The 19,608-nt window shown below is 48.2% G+C and overlaps 1 protein-coding gene across 2 annotated transcripts in view; it reads left to right on the forward strand.

Annotated features, from left to right (window-relative positions):
- The window catches only part of DCAF5 (DDB1 and CUL4 associated factor 5), a 507,909-nt gene that overhangs the window by 202,534 nt on the left and 285,767 nt on the right, over window positions 1-19,608 (forward strand). The window lies entirely within an intron of this gene.

Below are 19,608 nucleotides of genomic sequence, written 5' to 3' on the forward strand. Positions count from 1 at the left end.
GGACCAAGGTCCTACAATAACTGTTCAGCGGCTAGCTGCCTGGATACTGCATGGTGACCTTCTGAGACCTTGCTATGCGTGGACCACTATTGCTGCCCAGCAAGCGTGAGATCGTGCATGCATCCGCAAGCGCTGCTAATGAACATACAGTGCTTCAGAGCAATGTTAGGATAACTCAATTGGGTAATCTGTTGTTCCAATCTGCAAGTCAAAGGATTGGTCGCAGTAGCAGGACGTCCTCATGTTATTGCAACATCAATACAATGGGTCCCTTTCAGTTGGGAAATAGCCTCTCGTATTCCAGCACAAAGAGATTTGTTTTGGTGTGTGGCGTGGGACACAACTGTTGGATAGATGTGAGAAATGGAAGGGGACAGGTGTGTGGACGGGTTACCCGTTGCTGCTGGAGATGTTGTCTTGGAAACTCCCAGATCTGTTTGCCAGCCGAGCTCTCACCCACCAGCAACCCATGCTTCAGAAGACTTGGCATGGGAGACTGAATGCAGAAACAGCCGAAGCTTCACATCATGTTCACAGGCTGTTCAACCCGGTATATATGGCTTGCAATTTACAGGGGGATTGTGACCAATGAAAAGAGCAGAGTTCAACTTCCATTGCTCTTTCAAAAGAGTTTCTTGTTAAAACACTATCACTGAGATGTTAAATTTAAAATTGTGGGCATTTTTAGGTTCCTAAAATGCTCTTTGCTTTTATGGAAATCGCCAGGCTTGGGTTCCAGGATGAGATACTGTGTTGCCCTGCCCCTCAGCCTCGCCCCCTCCGTGGGCACCACCCCCTCAAGGAGGAGAAGGATCCCAGAGTGTTTTCACTTTCCAGCACCGCCCACAATGCCAGCGCCAGTCTGATGAGCTAATGTCATGTAAAGTGGTCTCATATAGTGCCCTTCCGATGACTGGTCTCCTGTTCTGCGATTGAGTGCTGAACAGCCAGCCCATAGAGTCTGTGCTCGCCCTTCATGCAGGCTTTCTCTCATTTCTGTCCGGCAGGGCTGGATCTCCCCAGATTCTAAATCTGACGAAACGAGAAAGCCCACTTGTGCATTATCATCATCCGCACCTTGCCGCATTTGGGGGACCATGTGGGGGGCGTGCGCCTTCTTCCCACTGCACCTGCGTCGTCAGCTAAGCTGAGAACTTTGAGCCACCTCGCATGGTCGCATCAACGCGCTGGTCTTGGAAGCAAGACCACGCAGAGCAGCAGAGGTTCGAATCCCGGATCCGCGCTTAGACGCCGAACTCGGGTATGGTATTAGGCGCGTTATAAAAAAAACAATAAAATAAATAAATACATCGCAACCTATGGAAGAGTGCGCTCGCATTTCACACAAAGGCCAAGGCATTTTACTTTTGTGGAACATATGTTTATACATTTCCCATTGGAATATGTAGAACTACAGGACATAAGTTTTATAATGTTTTTTTTTTAAATTCTAATATGCCAGTTTGCGTGTGCAGTGTTTTGGGGGCAGGTGGAACATGAGTTACTGCGCCTTATAACATGAGTGGCATAGTTGCTAATGTGCCAGTTTGCGTGTGCGGTGTTTTTGGGGGCAGGTGAAACGCCAGTTATTGTGCAATATAATGCGATGGATATGGTTTGTAATCTGTTAAGTGTTTCTGTAGGAAGGTGGTGGGAGAAATGCTAGGTGGAAGGTAAAATAGTACTATAAATAAAAGCTAGTAAACGGCAGTGTGTGTTGGGTTGGCCAAGTTTATTGGGCATCTGGGTGTGTCTTCAAAAACCAATATGTCACAACTAGCTCGCTGTCCAGTAGCTGCCCCATTGCTATTGGGGGCTATGATCTTGATTTAAAGGAGAATTCAATGGAAAAAGGGTCTACACTTTTGCTCTCAGAATGTCTTGGTCGGGTGGGGCTCTGGCTACGGTTCATCCAGAGGCTTGGCACATGGAGGAAATACCTGGGGTTGTGGTCCATTCAAGGCACACCGGTAGGTAAAACCACTGTATTCTACTTATCAAGTGCCTGCCCTCTTTACACAGGCAACACCCTTCGCTCCACAGGAAGTGGCATCCCACAGTCTTTTATTTCCATTTCTAGTCCTGCTATGCAGTAATGTTGCTCGGTTGGTTGAGTACTCACCCGGAGGTTCGAATTCTGGCAGTATTGGCTGTGCCTCCAAGCTGGATAAAATGAGTGCGATCGTATTGAAAATGCATTTTGAGCAGCGCTCGGGCTAAATTAAATGTTAGAGAGAAAGTAAAAATACAATGTAAAAAGTGGCATTTTGGAGGTTTTTTGGCACATTCCTTAATTAGATATATTTTTGAATTTTTGTTTTGGTAAGAGCAAAATAACTATGAAGTGTATTAATTTGACGTAACGCCTTTCAGCCACTAGATGGCAGAAGGAGCCTGTTTGTCTTCTGAGCTGGGCTGCGTTTTCATTTTCGGGTAATGCGCGCTTCCGCATACCGCCCGGAGAGAGCTGTAAAACGGCCTCTCCCGGCTGCCTGCAGCAGGTACATGCAGGCCGGGGCACATGCTTATGAAGCCACACACATTTAGAATATTTCAGATTTTTTTAACTCTTCAAAACCACAGCCTCGTTGAAATTAGCAAATCGACTCGTCCTCCGATAAATAAAGGAAAACCCATTTAATGTATATGTAGGAAACCGTGGTCGTTACAAGACAGCGTAACGCCATACAGTAGCCATAACAAGTTCAGAACGATGCATAGTCTACTGCACGGGTCTGCAACCTTTGGCTCTCCAGATGCCTTGGACTACAACTCCTATCTTCCTTAATCAGCATAGTCAATAGCCAATTACAGGGCCGGTCTTAGCAGCAGCAGCAGCGCCCTGGGCAGCAAAACAAACATTTGGTGCCCTCCCACTGTGTGCCCCTGGTCATGCAGGAGGTGCTGATGCAACAGCATCAGTGCCCTCTTGTTATTAAATGCGCCCTCTCCCGAGAGCGGGGTGCATTTAATCTCAATAGGGCGCTTCTGTGCCTTCTCCCACCACACCAGCTTGGGGGAGACCTTGAAAGACTCCCCCGAGCTGGCGTGACAGGGGGCTAATGGCGTCCGGGGCAGTCGCCAGGGCAGCCCTGCCCCAAGACTGGCCCTGGCCAGATATGGACATTGTAGTCTGCAACATATGGAGAGCCGAAGGTTGCACCCACTGCTGTAGTGTGTAGACTGATCCAACACCAGCCGCTGGGCCTTAGGGAACGTTCCTCTCAGGCTCTATATACAGGGTGCAAAGGCTCGCTTTATTAAATGGAATGCATGTGCTGGGCCTAGGGTAGCTGTTGACGCTTTCTCTCCCCTTTCCCTGCATTCGCTTTATGTACAGAGCTGATCCTTGCCCCTGTCTGGATTTGCCTCAAAATGACACGTGACAATTCAGAGCATCCACACTGCATGGGCTGCCTGAGCAGATCACTGGGCCATCCAACCATGCTTCTACTAATTCTAGTGCTTTCCTCCAAGGCGCTATAAAGTGCCATCAGTGGAAACTTGCTTGTTGCACCAGACTGTGCATCTCCCCTCTCATGATCAGCTTTCTGTTCGATTCTCTCTCTGCATTGCATACACTCCCCCTCCCTTATACACCCCAATTCCCTTTACCTCAACCCCATTATATCTGCTCATTTTGTTCTCTGCGTCCATTTCTTATTCTCGCTTCTCCCTACGCCTCTTTTCTCTTTTTCCTTTCTTCTTATTCCATAGTCTACATTCAGTCTGACTATTCCTGGCAGGTGCACAATGTAACAACTTCTCACTAGCTACTGGCGCTGTAAGACCATGTAGTAGTCGGCCCCTAATCACCTTAACTCAAAGCAGGCCCACCACTTAAGAAGCAAGTGCACGTTTTTTTCGTAAAGCAAGTTTGTTGTACAATCGTCCGGGGAGGAGCTAGATGACGCTGTAGAGTCAAACTAACCTGAGTCTCCCCGGACCACATAAGTGCATACATTATATACATTTTTGCAACAGGTAAAACACTCCCATATATTTAATTACAGTCCACCCACATGTGATTGGAAAAGACTTCTACAAAAGAAATCCAATCTTTATCCAATTCTCCCATTCTCCTTGATCACATTTATCTTAACCACCATCTTCAGATCGTATTCATAGCATACCCCGTTCCAGGATTCGTCCGTGGCAGGTCATGACATCATCCCACAGTTACATTTGTAATTTTCATAAAAGGGCACCTGGTTAATACCTTACTCTGCCCAAGTGGGTAATATCGTGAGTAGAACAGAGTTGAGTAAGGTCATGAGAGTCTTTACTGCTGAAAACCGGTTGAACACACTCCTTAGTACCAACCACCTTTTCGTGGTGGGTGTCAACTAATATGAATAGTGCCTGACAAATCTGTGACGGGACAATTCTGTGGGCTGCAAAAGGGTTTTAATTAAATTGCAATTGGTGTTTTTAATACACAAAGTATGGTGCAAAATATACATCAGCTAGTGTACATTTTCAAGGTTTAGTACCCAGTTTGTAGGGAACAAATGATGGATATTTGGGGTATCAATCTGTTGCTTCTGCGTCCACTAAGGAGTCCTTGGGAAGGAAACTAGCAGACTTAGTGAGGTGATAGCACATTTTAGTGGCAGACAATGCGTCAGAACAATGTAGGGTTGCACAACAACACCACATACAATACATTAAGTCAACACAACAGTGTTTCGGCCAGAAGGTGAGCTAGGTGAGCACTAGTGATGTGGCCTTCATCAGGACGGGATATTTCCAAGGGGAGAGGTATCTTTTGCGGTCGGATCTTGGTAGCGCAGTGGCTCGAGAAGTCAGTGTCTAAGTACACTGGAAGGATTTCGAGGTCCTTGTTGTGCCCATTCCTAAGGGTGGCCTGAGGCCAGAGATAACATCTGGGTCAGGTAGGCGTATCGTTACGAGGGCTCGCGACTGCCGACGGACGACCTGCTGCAGTTTTCACTTTCCAATCTATGAGCCATCTACCTCTGCGGATTTATACAGCGTAACAGCTGTGTATCCAGCAATAAACACTGAGCAGGAGCTACGACTGGGGAACAAGAAGCAAGTACATAGTGTTAGGCAAATCTAACTTCTGAATAAGATGTAAACATATCATTTTGTACATTATTTATGACCTTTTATGCTTTAAATGTAGTATAGATATGTCTTAAACTTTATTTATAGATTGTCCCTAATGCACAGATTTAAATTCACATAGAGGTATGTTTGTTTGTCATCAGTTGCCCTCGGGAGCCTAAAGAAGCTCCTTGTATCTGGTGGTATCAAGCTAACCAGGCTCTTTTAGGCTACAAGCAGGAGCTAAATAGCTCTCAGCTCCCCTCAATTTCGAACCCTGTAACTTTCACCATTTGCACCGTCCTCCTGCTGACTTAGGCCACGTAGTGTCTCTGCCTGCTCGCTTGTTTTTTCATAATTCTCATCCTAATGTCCACGTAACCTGCAGGATTGTCCTCTGCTCAGCAGACCCATGTTTCTGGACCTGCTGGGAAGGGGGTCAGAGCCAGCATGGGCCTAGGTCATCAGACTTGCACCTCTGGGCTCCGCTTTCTCTTCATTTGGGGATTCATTGCACAAGCAGCCCTTATCCTTTGTAAAGTAAGACAAGAGTGAGTTGCAGCTTTCAGGAGGGAGTTATCCTTTAAAGTTCAAATGATGGCATATAAACCTGCACAGGGCCAGTTGTGTTTGCTTCATTTCGAGTTGCAATTGTGAGAAGTTGCCTGCTTGTGACTAAACAAAGTAACTGTGGTGAAGTGTCCCTGTTGTAGCTTGAAACGCAGGAGCATCTGCACTGTGTTGCCATTATTCATCACTCGTGCACAGCTGCGGCTCAGTGTGCTCGAATAAAGCCACTGGAAGACCAGAGGAAGGCGATCCTGCTAAAGCTGAAGAGGGATGCTGGCGAGCGCTACCTGTTGGAATGTGAGGGAACCTTGGTAGACTGGAAGAGGGATGCTGGCGAGCACTACCTGTTGGAATGTGAGAGGACCTTAGCAGATTGAAAGAGGGATGCTGGCAAGCACTACCTGTTGGAATGTGAGGAAACCTTAGCAGACTGGAAGAGGGATGCTGGCGAGCACTACCTGTTGGAAGGTGAGAGAATCTTAGCAGACTGGAAGAGGGATGCTGACGAGCACTACCTGTTGGAATGTGAGGAAACCTTAGCAGACTGGAAGAGGGATGCTGGCGAGGAAACCTTAGCAGACTGGAAGAGGGATGCTGGTGAGCACAACCTGATGGAATGTGAGGAAACCTTAGCAGACTGGAAGAGGGATGCTGACGAGCACTACCTGATGGAATGTGAGGAAACCTTAGCAGACTGGAAGAGGGATGCTGACGAGCACTACCTGTTGGAATGTGAGGAAACCTTAGCAGCCTGGAAGAGGGATGCTGGCGAGGAAACCTTAGCAGACTGGAAGAGGGATGCTGGTGAGCACTACCTGATGGAATGTGAGGAAACCTTAGCAGACTGGAAGAGGGATGCTGGCGAGCACTACCTGTTGGAATGTGAGGAAACCTTAGCAGACTGGAAGAGGGATGCTGGCGAGCACTACCTGTTGGAAGGTGAGAGAATCTTAGCAGACTGGAAGAGGGATGCTGGCGAGCGCTAGCTGTTGGAATGTGAGAGGACCTTAGCAGATTGAAAGAGGGATGCTGGCGAGCACTACCTGTTGGAATGTGAGGAAACCTTAGCAGACTGGAAGAGGGATGCTGGCGAGGAAACCTTAGCAGACTGGAAGAGGGATGCTGACAAGCACTACCTGTTGGAAGGTGAGAGAATCTTAGCAGACTGGAAGAGGGATGCTGGCAAGCACTACCTGTTGGAAGGTGAGAGAATCTTAGCAGACTGGAAGAGGGATGCTGGCGAGCACTACCTGTTGGAATGTGAGGAAACCTTAGCAGACTGGAAGAGGGATGCTGGCGAGGAAACCTTAGCAGACTGGAAGAGGGATGCTGGTGAGCGCTACCTGATGGAATGTGAGGAAACCTTAGCAGACTGGAAGAGGGATGCTGGCGAGCACTACCTGTTGGAATGTGAGGAAACCTTAGCAGACTGGAAGAGGGATGCTGGCGAGGAAACCTTAGCAGACTGGAAGAGGGATGCTGGTGAGCACTACCTGATGGAATGTGAGGAAACCTTAGCAGACTGGAAGAGGGATGCTGGCGAGCACTACCTGTTGGAAGGTGAGAGAATCTTAGCAGACTGGAAGAGGGATGCTGACGAGCACTACCTGTTGGAATGTGAGGAAACCATAGCAGACTGGAAGAGGGATGCTGGCAAGCACTACCTGTTGGAAGGTGAGAGAATCTTAGCAGACTGGAAGAGGGATGCTGACGAGCACTACCTGTTGGAATGTGAGGAAACCTTAGCAGACTGGAAGAGGGATGCTGGCAAGCACTACCTGTTGGAAGGTGAGAGAACCTTAGCAGACTGGAAGAAGGATGCTGGCGAGCACTACCTGTTGGAAGGTGAGAGAATCTTAGCAGACTGGAAGAGGGATGCTGACGAGCACTACCTGTTGGAATGTGAGGAAACCATAGCAGACTGGAAGAGGGATGCTGGCAAGCACTACCTGTTGGAAGGTGAGAGAATCTTAGCAGACTGGAAGAGGGATGCTGACGAGCACTACCTGTTGGAATGTGAGGAAACCTTAGCAGACTGGAAGAGGGATGCTGGCGAGGAAACCTTAGCAGACTGGAAGAGGGATGCTGGTGAGCACTACCTGATGGAATGTGAGGAAACCTTAGCAGACTGGAAGAGGGATGCTGGCGAGCACTACCTGTCGGAAGGCGAGAGAACCCTGTTAGTTCGGAAGAAGGAAGCTGACTAGTATTGAATGCCAGAAGGAAAGGAGACGATGTCAGAGCAGAAGAGATGCACAGAGAGGTGCACCCACTGAGAGGCAGAAGGAGGGCCTGCACACGAGAGCCGCTGAGAGGTCTCACCCAACCACTGGAAAATCGCAGAGAGATTTGCTGCTGCATGCCTGACAGCCAGTCAGTCAACAAACCTTATCTGGATTGAACAATCCATCAACGTACACACAAACATAGATAAGCACACCACATAGTTCTTGATAAAACTACAATTAAGTTAAAATAGGTGTCAATGTAAAACGAAAATAAATCACTTAAAATAAATACCATCAAATAGAAACGCCAACTAGTTAAATGCAATGAAGTGGACATACTTTACAAAATGAAATCAACATCATCGTAAATTGAGTGAATTAAAATACCTCTCTAGCTCCAAGCAAGCCTCGCATATGTCAACAGTTCCCGTGGCTCCAGCGGATAATCAACTGTCAAAATTTAATGCAAAGCAGGTCTGCAGTGAGAAAAACCTAAATTGCAAAGTAACGGAATTATTGTAATCTTTCGAGTCGAGGAATGAACTGAGCCGAAAAAAAATAAAATCCAGTAAATCCTCTGACCGTGCGTTGCGTAACACACCATGAATCACATTACCGGTCTAATTACCAGTGACCGACCGACTGCAGAGTCCCAAGCTGTGGCAGTGAGAGATGAGCGACGGGGAGCGCTTCTGCAGGTGGGGAATGCCTGCGAGGAGGCAGTGACACTGTCAGCCGCTGTCAAGTCCATTTGTACACACCGGAGGCCCCATACCCGTCCACATTTTTCAATAGGCTCCGTGGCAAGCCAGAAGGAGGACTGGGACCAGAGGACATGTGACAGTAGTGTTTTAGTTAGCATTTTAGCAAATGGTTCACAGACCCTACTAATAAAAGGGAGTTCCCTTCCTAATCAAACTAAACTAAGGAGCTCAACTTTAGTCCAAAATAAAGATAGCCATTGGGCCAAACCCATCTATTGAACTGGCCCTGCCACTTAGAAAAATGTAGAAGAAATGGATTGAGTGCCCTGCGCTCTAGGATCTTCACACAGGCGTCCACGTCTGTTCCAGGAATCCCCCTGGGCCTGGTTCCAAAGGTTTAGAAATTAACAAAAGTGCCTCTCAAAAAAAACTGTTCTTATCAGTCTTATCAAATGTTCTCCAAAGGTTCCCAAAGTTTGAAACGATCTCAAAACAAAATGTCCAACGTTTTTTTATGATGTGTTATTTATACAGTGCTTATGCCTCAGTGCTGTACATAGAACATATTTTCATATATTAATCACCCCAACCGAACCTGGTACTCGACCTCCGAATGATGAAAGACTGAGTTGGCTTTGCCCGGATTAGAACCTGCAAGCTGCAGATCACACACATCACAGCAGCGAGCGCGCAACCCGCTGAGCTATTTTACCAGCTTTTCTTTATGTTGAGAGATGTTTCCCTGATCCCTTTACACCAACTTGGTCAATCACTCCACACCCCGTGCTCCCGGGGATATATGCTTTTCACGCTGCTTATTTTGCCACTATGGCTCCTTTTGGGTTCCCTGACCCAATATCTCACTTAGTTTCCTAGGGTTCCTGTCACCCCTTTATGCTTCTCGTTCTCTTGGGTTCCTTGGGTCCCTGTGACCCTTCCGGGGGGTTTATGCTGCTCTGGTTTCTAGGGCTCCTGCAACCCATTTCCTGATTTCGTTCTCTCTGGTTTCTCAGGTCCCTGTGATCTTTGGATGGGGTTTGAGTAATCCCTTCGCGTTCGCTCTTCTATTCTCCTCCCTCTGACCTGTGCAACCGGCATACCAGCTGTCTTGCAGTGCTTGTTCCAGGGAGGATCCGTCTAGTTTGCAAAGGCAGTGTTCTCCGTGGCTTGCTACTCCTCGCCTCTGAATGCTGCAGTCTTCGCATCTAGTCTTGACTCCCATTCTTTGCTGGCTCTACGGGCTTAGAGCAGAGAACCCAGTCCTCCCTGTGTACCTGAACTCAGCAGCGGTTTGCAGGCTTCGTGCCCACTACGTCCTGTGCATGGTCACGCCTCTAGGTCCAGCGCGCTTAGCACAGCCTTGACTCCTCTTGCTGTGCGCATTTCCTCATCCAGAGTACAGCGTCCCCTCTCTGGCATCCACCACCTTCCACGCAGCATCTGGCTCCGCTGGTCTGCAACGCTCTTCCCCTTGCCACACATCAGAGACTTGCCTCGGCATTGGGATTCTCCTCTTCCATTCAAGGGTGGTTGGCTCTTTATTCTCCCCCCGGAATTCAGAAGGGGTGTATTGTTCACCACAGGTTGTCAAGCAGGTGGAAAGTTCAGTATTACCTTGAGTCAAACACATAGATGTATTGTCTTCTTTTCTTGCGCTCATGAACATAGGCAGAATGTTCAAGGGGTATAGGGAATTCACCATGGAAGTCCTTGTCCCCCAGCAGGGGAATCCCTCCCAGTGAGGTCCCTCTTGCCCAAACCCCTAGGGAGGGCTTTGCAGAGCAGGCTCACCTGCCTAGCCTCAAAGGGGGATGGCTCCCCCTAAGGAAAAAGGGACAAAGTCTTCAGATTCGTCACCACTTCCACTCGTCAAATGCAGAATCCTCTGATTTCATCCGCTGTGCTGATTCGATAGGTTGAGAGGTACCATTGCTGCGTTTTACCAGGAAGACCTGGAACAAGAAGACAACTGGTAAATTACCACCAAGAAGGGGAGTTGTATGAGAGAGACTGTGTTGCCACAGTTGTTTGAGAGAGCAGACTGAAGAGAAACAGTGGAGATCAGTGTCGTTGCGCAAAATATGGAGGCTTCCTTGTGAGCCTTGCTGGGGTCCCCCCGCCCCCCTGGGTCTTGCTGTGGGAGCCCCACCCCCCCATGTTCGGCAACAAATCACGGGTCGCACTGCACACTGTGCTGGCCTAGACTACCACCCCAACTGCCGAAATCGGCTCCTCAGCACAGAATTACCTCTTCGTCCCTCTTCCTCATCCCAGTACTTAACTATGAGGCACCTTGCCTCATAGGAAAGTACTGGGACGAGGAAAAGCAGGATTGGGAGTAATGAAGATTACATGTAACTAAGCCAGGCATTACATCCACTTCCCTCTTGATCGTCCCATTGCTTGTGTATGGGGCAATGTGTCTCATACACAAGTACTGTGATGAGGAAGAGTAGGACTAGGAGTAATGAAGATTGCTGATAGGTGATCGGAGCATTCCCCATACATTCACACCCATATATTTACATTTGCATCCTTTCATCATACACTCACACACAGGCAGCCACCCATACATCATGCACTCACTCATTCAGACATTACATTATATGATATGATAGGTTATTTATAACGTGCTTAATGAGCACGGACCCGGGGATCAAACCTGTGTTGCTCTGTGTCGACTTGCTTCCAAGTTGCTCACGTTGCCCTTGAGCTATCCTCCCGAGACATATACACACTTACATGCACGCACACACATTTACACAAAATACATTTTTTTACCTTTGCATCCGTTGATCCAGGACAGGGAACGAGGCATCCAGCTCCCTGCAACAGGAAAGCTTGTTGCCATGGATCTGGAGGCCTCCACGTCCTGGTGTGCAGGGGACCCCTATGACTTCAAAAAGAAATTGTTTCTCGTTGAAATCACTCTGACTTTATAAAGAAATTATTTCCAATACAGTCCTGTAACAGAAATAATTTCTCTATGAAGTCAGAGGGACTTCAAAAAGACACTATTTCTTTTTGAAGTCTCAGGGCACCCGCCCCACCCACCTCTGCCCAGAATATATGCCAGCGAGGCCCCCGCACTGGATAAACTGGAACGTTTTGATAGTGGGAGATCAACAGTGCTACAGCTTGTAACACTGAGTGACATTTCCCACGCATGTCACGACGACTAGTAAACGGTGAAGGAGGCAAACCTGCACTGCCTTCTGCAACCTGGCATAAAGGTCTAAAAGTGTGGCACGGTAGTATGTGACCATTGAGAATGGGAGAAACTCCTACTGCATTCTGGTACCTTGAGTGATGTCTCGCTCACGTGCAACAGTGTTCCTCAAGTTATGGCTCGCTCATGTGCAACAGTAGCGACAGAACATTGTGAGCATGGGAGAAATGCATACTGCACTCTTGAACCTGGCGTGATGGCTCGCTCATGTGCAACAGTAACAATGGAACATTGCGAGCATGGGAGAAACGCTTACTGCATTCTGGAACCTGGAGTAATATGTGTCAGTACTGATGTTTATCAGTACTCTTGCAATACAAACTACATTACAATCTTCCATTGTTGTGTTTAATCATCAAGCCCAGGAAATTAAGTTCCAAGTGGTTATATTCCATTGCAAATTTGATGTTTTCATCCCGCTTATTAAGCCAACTGAGGAACGATTTAAGTTTTTCTTCTGTGTCGTTCCAGATGATTATGACGTCATCTATGTATCTTCTCCAGTTGTTGTGTTCCTGAAAAGGGTTCAGATCAGTTAGGATGTGTTCTGCTTCGAAACTGGCCATAAACAAAATGGCCAGACTAGGCGCAAAAGCTGCACCTACTGCAGTGCCTTTAGTCTGAAGGTAAAATTGTTGGTTAAAGACAGACATTTTTGCATAAGGCTAGAGTCATTAGTTATACTATGAAGTTGTGTGGGACCCTAGTTGGCAGGTTATGTGTTCAAGTGTTGCTATATGCATTCAATGGCCTGGTTCTGCAGAATGCTAGTACAAAGGGATTTAATATCTATAGTAACTAGAAATTGCTTGTCGGGGTGAACTTTTAGTTTCTCAAAGATTTGGATGGTATGCGTTGTATCTTTTAAGGTAAGTTTCCGTTTAGACGCTCATCGGTTTGAGAAATGTCAACAAACGTGCATATTGGTTCCAGAATGGAACCACATCCTGATACAATAGCTCTACCGGGAGAGTCCATATGGTCTTGTGAATCGAGTGCTGTTAAGGAATTCTGCTTATTTTTCGGAAACCAATTTTCTTTGTAGTCCATAGGATACTGTCTCTGAGATATTGAGGCTTAGTTCTTTCGTGGGGTCTTTTCTTAGTGGTATATAGCTGTCCGTGTCGTTCAGTAGTGCATATACCATCTTTTGGTATTGTTCGGTGGTCATAATCCCTATCCCTCCCCCTTTATTTGCTCGCTTGATGGTAAGGTTCTTATCAGATCCTAATGTGTCCAGGGCTTCCCTCTCTTCTTTAGAAATATTATGTTGGAGAGTCACTTTTCTGTGTTAATCTGTTGAGGTAATTCAAAATGCATTTTTCGAAGGTGAGAACATACTTGGGTACCTGATTGTTCAATGGGGTGAAGTCCTGAGTCCATTTCTCTAGTCTGTTCGGTGTGTTCCTTAAAGAACGTACATAAACGTATCGTCCTAAGGAATCTATGCACTTCCATCGTGTCAAACCAATCAGTGTGTGTAGACGGCACAAATGTTAGGCCTTTTGACAGTACAGATATTTGTATTTGGAACAATTCGGTTGCAGCAAGGTTAAAAATAGGTATATTATGCTGGTCATCGGTTATTGGAATGACCGTCTCCTCTGTCTCGTTCGTCTCCTCCCAGTTCCATAAGGTTGTATCCATGGTGGTGGCCCCCAGTTGTCTCCTCTGAATCCTCCTCTGCCTAAAGAAGGGGGTGGGGGTGGGTAGTTTCTTGACGCTGCTTGTTGGTTATATCTGGTGTTATCATCTGTTGCAGAGTCGCTGCTCAAGTCTGAAAATGTCACCCACCTTCTTCTGCCAAAAGGTCCAGATTGTGTAGATGTGACCCTTTGTCTGTTCAGGGTTTCCAAGTAGTTGTCTTTTGTGTATGGATACATTCCATCCAATTTAAATTCTCTAATGTCCTTCGTCAAATTCCTTGTCTTCTGTGCTATAGTTGAAGCTTTAAAGTAATCGAAGAGTTTATTAATGTCTTTTAATTGATCACGCGCATTAGTTAGTGCTGTGTTAGACAGGAATTTCTCTTACTCAGTGTCTAGTTTTCTCTGGATCGCTGCACTGCACTCACTATTTGTATTGTGGTGATAGTTAAGACCATAAGGTCCCTGCTGCATTTCGTGGCTATGTAGCTGAAATTAGTTGTATGTTCTTTCTATTCTAGGAATAAACAAGGTTTGTTTCTTACCACCAGTCCTGCCGGGATGATGTTGGCTTTGAGGTATTCACGTAAAAAATGACCATGTAGTTCTGTTCTGAAATGTTTCTTCTTCAGTTTTAAAAGTTCATCACTTGTCTTTGAACTGGTAAATGTTTGGATGGTTGTGGGGCCTCTGATGACCTCTGAAATCTGTATTTCGCTATAACTTAGAGTTCTGTTTTCGGACATCCTAAATCTGTTGGATGTTGAGCTAGAGTTCTGTTAATAATGAGTGTTGTCTGCCCTCCCATGTGTCGCCCCCCCCCCCCATGTGAGACCAATGAATGTGTCTGCACTGGGATTGTTTGGGCTATATTTACATGGGTAGGGCCAGCCCCTTCTCCCACTGGTGGCTGGGGTGAGGTACTTGCACACACAAATCGTGATTCCACCGCGGCGGGGCCTTATTCATTATAGCTTATTTATGAAATAGAATTCATAGGTACGGGTATGCCTGCCAGATGTCCCGGGGAGTGCTCCTGGCATGATGACCTAAAAAACAGATCCTGTGAACAATAGCTAGTTCAAAAAAAGAGACAAAACATGTTATTTATTTTGGTCAAAAACAATGCATATAAAGCTTACAACATACAGCAAATAAACTATAAATCAACAGCAGTTAATATATGTAACAAATATAAAGCATTTAGATTATCATATAAAGACTTCTCATATATGAAAGTACCCCTTAGCACAGTGCCTGGGTGATGGCATCATTGTTATGGACTTGATGGTCGTGCAGAGTATAAATACCTCCGTCCCCAAGTACCACACAGACAACACCAGAAATACTGCCTGTGCGATCTCTGAGGCCACAGGTGGAAGTCCGTCGAGCCGATTTGGGAACAGCCGGAAGAACCCCTTGAACGCTGTAAAGCAAAAGGTTAGGCAGTTATGCACAGAACAGGAAGGACAACTAAAGACACAGGTAAGTTGGTGCTGCTTACCTATCTGTACAAGAGGTGGCCCAGAGATGTGAGGAAAGGCTGAACCCCGGAGCAGGAGTTGCTGGAGGCTAGGAATATGGATAGGTAAACACCTAGAGTGGAGGCCGGAGGCCAGGTTACCAAACAGACAGACGTGATCCATAGAGTATCCAGAGACGAAGCCGAAGTCAAGTAAACAAGAGGACCAAAGTTCGAACAGGAGGGTGAGGCAGAAGCAGTCCGTGGAGCAAAGCGTAGGTCGGCAACTGAAGATCCAAAAGTTCGGTTAGTAGAAGGGTAATGCGAGGCAATCCGTGAAACAAAGCGTGGTCGAGGCACAAAAACAATCCGTAAGTATCAAAAGCGTAGAAGTAGCGTCACGTGATCCAGGAGGAAAACAGCTGTGAAGCAACGCTCCTTGTTTCCGGAAGTCTCTTATATCATTTCAGGGGTCACGTGATACGTGACACGGGAGCGTTGCTGCGTGAAGGGCAATCACGTGATCCGTGACGCGCGGGTCATTTCAGGGGTCACGTGATACGTGACACGGGAGCGTTGCTGCGTGAAGGGCAATCACGTGATCCGTGACGCGCGGGTCTCCGTGAGCAACGCTTTGCGTTGTAGCGAGATGTCAATCTCCAGTTCAGCTGCCAAGAACGGGAGGGGCGATAAACGCCGGGTCTGCCATGCAGTGATCTGACAGGATGGTTGAGGGTCAAGGGGTTACGTGGACCCAGGTAAGTGTGTGGGGTAGTGGGAGACGTAACAGAGTCCCCCCTCAAAGGCCCACGACCCCGTGGGCAGGCAGGGCAGTCCCTATGAAAACGGGCAACAAGAAGCGGGGCATGGACATCATTGGAGGAAACCCGAGATCGGTCCTCGGGACCGTAACCCACCCAGTCGACGAGATATTGGAAACGACCCCTGTGAAAACGGGAACCCAAGATAGCACTGACCTCGAAAACATCCGGAGAGGACACCGAGACAGAGGGTGGTGGCGCAGTGACACGGGTAGGGGCCAGGCAAGGCTTGAGGAGAGAGGTATGAAAAACCGGGTGGACTCGCCAAGAAGGAGGGACAGCAAGGCGGAAGGCCACAGGGTTCAAGATCCCAGTGATTTTATAGGGACCCACAAAACGGGGCAACAGTTTGCGACACCCAGGTATACGCAAGTGTCGGGTTGACAACCACACCCGGTCCCCTACGCGATAAGCAGGGGCCACCGACCGTCTCCGGTCAGACTTTGATTTCATCAATGTTTGGGCCTCACGGAGATGGACAAGGGTCCGAGCATGGACGTCCGCAAGGTCGCGAACACAGGCGTTGGCAGCAGGGGTGTCGGAGGAGAGATCCGGGAGAGGAAGGGTGCGCGGATGTTGACCATACATAGAATAGAAAGGAGAGAAACCAGTAGCCGAGTGTCGTGAGTTGTTATATGCGAATTCAGCGAGGTGGAGCAGATTGTACCAGGAGTCTTGGTATTGAAGGGTCAGGCACCGCAAATATTGTTCCATGGCTTGATTTACCCTCTCAGTCTGCCCATCACTTTCTGGGTAATAGGCAGAGGAGAAACGAGCATCAATTCCCAGTAGTTTGGTAAGGGCACGCCAGAAACAGGAAGTGAACTGCGACCCGCGGTCCGATATGATGACCTGTGGAAGACCAAAGAGACAAAAGACTGTCCTGAAGAACAGGCGGGCTAGCGTTGGGGCCGAAGGTATGCCGGTACAGGGAACGAAGCGTGCCATCTTAGTGTAGGAGTCCACGATAACCCAAATGGTATCATAACCTCGTCTGCGTGGCAGATCCGTGACAAGGTCCATGGAGATAGTATGCCACGGTCGGGGGGGTATGGGCAATGGGTGGAGTAGGCCTAGGGGGCGTCCTCTACGTGACTTGCATTGGGCACATATTGAACAGGTGTTCACGTAGTTCTCTACATCCCTTCTCATGGACGGCCACCAGCACCACCGGTGTAACAGATCCAGGGTGCGTTGCTGCCCTGGGTGACCGTTTATGGCAGCATCGTGAGACCAGGCCATTGCTTGGTTGCGCACATCGCATGTGGGAAGGAACAACTTGCCCTGAACAAACGGCAACCCCTCTCGTAGTACAATGTCCCATTCTGTGAGTGCATGCGGATGTTGGGAGACCCATTGTCTGATGGCGGTAAGCAGTGGCTGGGATGGTGTACACAAACAAACAACATGACCCTTCCCCAACAATGTGTCTGGAAATGAAGACAGTGGTTCCCCCCCAGGTGAACGGGATAGGGCATCAGCCTTACCATGAACAAGACCTGGCCTGTGCTTAACCACAAAATCAAAAGCAGCGAAGAACAAATGCCAACGCACTTGTCTGCTGTTCACGCATTTAAGAGAGGCCAGATCCTGTAGATTCTTGTGATCCGTGTATACTATGGTTTGGTGTTTCGCCCCCATGAGGTGGTGACGCCATGATTGGAGGGCGTCCTTGATGGCCAACAACTCTTTCTCGGTCACTGTATAGTGTGACTCGGCTACAGTGAACTTCCGTGAGTGATAGGCTACCGGATGCAAACTACCCGTGGTTGGACATGGTTGTGACAGTATGGCACCCAGAGCAAACGAGGAAGCGTCAGCCTCTACGCAAGGTCCGGGTCGGGGTGCTGCAATACGGGGGCAGAAACAAATCTGGATTTAAGTGCTTCAAAAGCCTCCTGGTGTACGGAGGACCAGACGAAAGGGACGAGAGGGCTAGTCAGCGCAGTCAGGGGAGACACAATGGAAGAAAAACCGGCAATGAAACGTCGATAAAAATTAGCAAAGCCGAGAAAAGACTGGAGCTGTTTGAGGTTGACAGGGACTGGCCATTCCGTGACAGCACGGACTTTTGACTCATTCATAGACAACCCTCCACCTCCCTTGTATGAAACAGACATTTCTCGGGTTTGGCGAACAGGGCGTTCTTCTTGAGACGGGAGAGTACCTCTCTAACATGAGCGATATGTTCCTTCAAGGAGGATGAATAGATCAAAATGTCGTTCAGATAGACCACCACGTACATATCCAAGATGTCCGAGAATACATCGTTGATGAAACGCTGGAACGTTGCAGGTGCATTACAGAGCCCGAAAGGCATCACTGTATATTCAAATAAACCCTGTCTGGAGCAAAATGCCGTTTTCCATTCGTCTCCACGCCGCATGCGGATTAGGTTGTATGCCCCTCTCAGGTCCAATTTGGTAAACAGGGACGCCTTTGTCAACCTGTCCAGTAGCGTGGAGATGAGCGGAATGGGGTACCTGTTCTTCACGGTGATAGCGTTTAACCGTCTATAGTCCACGCATGGGCGCAGATCACCTTCCTTTTTCGGGACAAAAAAAATAGGGCTGGCAGCTGGAGAACAGGAAGGACGGATATGACCCAAACGCAAGGCTTGCTGAATGTATTCTTTCAAAGCCCGTTCTTCAGACTGTGATAACGAGTAGATCCTACCCCTTGGTATAGGAGCATCCGGGAGAAGATCAATAGGACAGTCATAAGGTCTGTGTGGAGGTAGACCTTCCGCTGTGACTTTGTCAAAGACCATATGATAATCATGGTAGTCCACAGGAATACCTGCCATAACGGCTCCCACAGTGTGTGTTGACGTGGTGTCAGTGGCTATTTCCCTGATACTGGAGGAAGCCAAGGCGCCGAGGATTCTGGCGGGAGAGGAGAGTGATTCAGGTTCTGTTAGGCAGAAGTGCTGGCATTCTTCTGACTCGAATGTTACCTGTCCCGTTCCCCAATTGATCAAAGGGTTGTGGTGCCTTAACCAGGGGATACCCAAAATAACCCCGAACTGTGGTGTGGTGATGAGGTCAAATGACAGGCTCTCCTTATGAGTGCTCTGTATCACCACTTCCAAAGGTGCAGTTTGGTGCTTAATCGGACCAGAGGCCAAGGACGTGCCATCGACCGCTTGCACTGGTTCCGGGTGTTCCTTTTTGATCAAAGGCAGATTGAGACGATGGGCTAATGTGATATCTATAAAACAACCCGTGGCCCCGGAGTCGATCACGATCTGAACGGCATGGACGATCTCCTGGGTAGGTTTCAACAGGGCCTGGACCACAACCGGTCTGATAGGACCGAAGGCGGGTTCAGTGGGGGTCGTGGATAGGCTCGCCGGTGCCCCCTGTATCATGGGCGAGCCTTCAGAAAACCCGGCGCCTTGTTCTTTGGTCGTCGGGGGCATTCCCTTACGTAGTGTCCATTTAACCCGCAGTAAAAACAGGCGTTGTTGGTTCTCCGACGTTCCCGTTCAGACTGCGTTATTGGGCTTCGGATCCCACCTATTTGCATGGGTTCAAAACTGGCGGGGGAAGGAACAGGGGTTGACTGGCCAGCAAACGTGGTTTCTGCCTTCCGTTCGGACCTCCGGGCGTCCACCTGTAGTGCAAGGTCTACAAGATCCGTAAACACAGAAGGAAGAGCAGGAACCACTGATAGAGCGTCCTTCAAGGAGTTACATAACCCACGGTAGAACACGATCGCCTTTTTCTCCTCTGGCCAGGAGGTTTCAGCGGCGAGTTGGTTATAACGGGTGATGTACTCGATAAGTGTTTGCTTTCCCTGTGAGAGATCTAGTAATTCCAGGTCCCTTGACTGGGCCTTGTAGCGGGTGTCAAACACTTTAGCCATTTCCGTTATGA

Source organism: Ambystoma mexicanum, chromosome 14 (genome assembly GCF_040938575.1).
Source record: "Ambystoma mexicanum isolate Mex_15411 chromosome 14, UKY_AmexF1_1, whole genome shotgun sequence".
Lineage (NCBI taxonomy): Eukaryota > Metazoa > Chordata > Amphibia > Caudata > Ambystomatidae > Ambystoma > Ambystoma mexicanum.